The sequence below is a fragment of the Nicotiana tabacum genome, unplaced genomic scaffold (assembly GCF_000715075.1).
Source record: "Nicotiana tabacum cultivar K326 unplaced genomic scaffold, ASM71507v2 Un00006, whole genome shotgun sequence".
Classification (NCBI taxonomy): domain Eukaryota; kingdom Viridiplantae; phylum Streptophyta; class Magnoliopsida; order Solanales; family Solanaceae; genus Nicotiana; species Nicotiana tabacum.
Window position 1 is genome coordinate 123310 of NW_027438244.1, and position 3249 is coordinate 126558.

Below are 3249 nucleotides of genomic sequence, written 5' to 3' on the forward strand. Positions count from 1 at the left end.
CAATGTTCTACGCGAGGCCGATGTCAATCCTTACCAAATATCATGGAGTTGCATCCAGAGTTCAATTCTGCTATGTTGACACATTCTAACTATCTCCTAAACCTCTCCGATGCTTCAAAAACAGTTTCAGTCTCTTTCTGACAGAAGTTATGTATTTCTCTTCTAATCTTGCCCATCTTAGCCGAGGAGAAATATTTATCTATGAATTTTCTAGTCATCTCCTCCCAAGTTCAGATCGATCCACTAGGAAAACTCTGAAGCCACTCCTTAGTGTCATATTTAAATGAAATGGTGAATGCCCTTAAGTACGATGGATCTTGTGACACCCCATTGTATTGAAAGGTGGTCATAGTCTCCTCTATGTCCATTAGATCTGTGTTTCGATTTTCTTTTGGCTTCCCTCTAAAAACACAACAATTCTGAAGGGTTTGAAGCAACCCTTGCTTCAACTCAAAATTGTTTGCTGCAGTTGGAGGTGGTCTAACACTGGATAATCCTTGATTGGAGACCGTTCTAGCATAATCACCAAGTGATATCCCAGACCTGGGAGCTATATTTTCGAACAGGTCAACAACCAAGAGTTGATGTTGATTAAGTCTGTCACCCCTCTCTTCTTCGTAGATGTTCTGCACATCTCTAATAGTTGCTTCCTCAGCATCCCGTGCTTTTTTTTCTTGTTGTTGGGCTGCCTCTCTTGCAGCTAAATCTACATTATAATCACCATTTTCGGCCATAGTTTCTTGGGTTGAGGATTGCTTAACCTTTTCTAGCTTCTCGGTGAGATCTTTTTCTTTCGTCAGTTGTCACAGTTTATTTTCTAACTCTGGCTTGTATGGTAGAACTACTTTAGCAGAAGCTTGAGTCATGCACCATTCTTAACCTATAACTTGCGCACAACCAAAGAACACCAAACGTAAAAAGAGAAAAATAAAATAAAAAGTCAAAATTCCTGAATTAGAACTACAAACTATTTTAAACACTATTGATTAATAATCCCCAGCAATGACGCCAAAATTAAACGAGCGCAAAACACACACTTAAATTATGCTCGCTAATCAAATATAGTTTAGTATAATATCGTATCCACATGGATTAGAGTTAAACATTATTCTTGTAGTTTCTAGCTTGATTGATATCCAAGATGATCGACAATTGAGATATCTATGATTAATATCTAAAATTAATTAAGAATATAAAACTATTGAATAATAACTCTCGAGATAGGGAATGAACAAATAAGATTATCAGTGGGAGAAGATTAGAGTTGATAGGATAGGTGCAAGAAATTGTTTTGAATCTAACTCTAGACAATTCACTTCTAATTTTCAAGTGATTCTCTCGAATTCACTCAATTATTAGTTAAAACGTTCAGTAAAAACTCCTCTATCGATTAAGTCTTATCCTTATGAGATGAACAAATTTAAGCACATGAAGATATGCAAGAATGCATAGTGGATTGGTATTTTGTCTTTAGGAAAACCTCTTTCTATTATTCTTCAATCTAGGTTTAGTCAAAGATTAAACTAGCCTCTTTCAATTAGTAAGAAATATTAATGAACTCAACCAACAATATAATGCAAAGATATCACAAGTTATGCCTCTCTCGAGTATATGAACAAGTGAATATAGATGCAACTGTTAAATCATCCAAAAACGCTTCAATTCTTAAAACTAGATTTATAATCCACAAACAATCATCAATACACTAAATCCATCAAAAATTAACTTTTGAATTCCAGACTGAAAGGGTTGTTGAGGCTATAATTTTTGCCTCTGCTGACTTTGGAATGCTGGAGCTCTTTGTTCCTGCGGCATAGAGTTATTTTGTAACCATGCATTCGCGGTACCCCCAGGTGAACTCCATGAATAACCGGGGTGCCTCTGACCTATTGCATTAAAATTATATTTTCCCACATCATTCACTTCCTCAGTTGAGGCTTGACACTCATGATTAGGGGGTCCTCTTCCACATATATCATAAGCGGTGTGGGGCTCATTTTGTATCAAGGCTAAGGACAACATTCATATTTCCTTAGCCATAGCATCAAGTTGTACCTGTACAAATGTATTAGCATCAGCTGGTGAACATCAGTTGATCTTCATCATTCAACACTCCCAGAGGGCCACTGATTAGTATCTTCAGATAACTCATCAAGAATTGTTACTATCTCCTCTAGAGTCTTCTTCATCAAAGGACCTCCATTTGCATTGCTCAATATTCTACAGGAGGCCGATGTCAATCCTTCCCAAATATCCTGGAGTTGTATCCAGAGTTCAATTCCGCTATGTTGACACGTTCTAACTATCTCCTTAAACCTCTCTCATGCTTCAAAAATAGTTCCAGTCTCTTTCTGACAGAAGTTATGTATTTCTCTTCTAATCTTGCCCATCTTAGCCGAGGAGAAATATTTATCTAGGAATTTTCTAGTCATCTCCTCCCAAGTTTTGATCGATCCATTGGGCAACTCCGAAGCCACTCCTTGGTATCATATTTATGTGAAATGGGGAATGCCTTAAGTATGATGCATCTTGTGACACCCCATTGTATTGAAAGGTGTTCATAATCTCCTCTAAGTCCATTAGTTGTGTGTTTCGATTTTCGTTTGGCTTCCCTCTAAAGACACAATAATTCTGAAGGGTTTGAAGCAACCCTTGCTTCAACTCAAAATTGTTTGCTGCAATTGGAGGTGGTCTAACACTGGATAATCCTTGATTGTAGACCGGTCTAGCATAATCACCAAGTGCTCTCCCATGCCTGGGAGCTATAATTCCGAAGTGGTCAACAACCAAGGGTTGATGTTGCTTAAGTATGTGACCCCTCTCGTCTTCATAGATGTTTTGCGCATCTCTAATAGCTGTTTCCTCAGCATCCCGTGCTGCTTTTTCTTGTTGTTGGGCTTCTTCTCTTGCAGCTAATTCTACATTATCATCACCATTTCCTGGCATAGTTTATTGGGCTGAGGATTACCTAACCTTTTCTAGCCTTTCGGTGAGATCTTTGTCCTTCCTTAGTTGTCGTAGTTTTGTTTTTTACTCTGGCTTGTATGGTAGCACTACTTTCGCAGAAGCTCGAGTCATGCACCAATCTTAACCTATAACCTACACACAACCAAAGAACATCAAACGTAAAAAGAGAAAAATAAAATAAAAGGAAACAAAATTCCTGAATTATCATTACAAACTATTTCAAACACTATTAATTACCAATCCCCAACAACGACGCCAAAATTAAACGAGCGAAAAACACAC

At 37.7% G+C, this 3249-nt stretch overlaps 1 non-coding gene across 1 annotated transcript; it reads left to right on the forward strand.

Moving 5' to 3' along the window:
* Positions 1–2277: 2277 nt before the first annotated feature.
* On the forward strand, positions 2278–2384 carry LOC142178863 (small nucleolar RNA R71). The gene has a single exon (XR_012707072.1). It is a non-coding gene; the product is annotated as a small nucleolar RNA R71 (small nucleolar RNA).
* Positions 2385–3249: the final 865 nt, after the last annotated feature.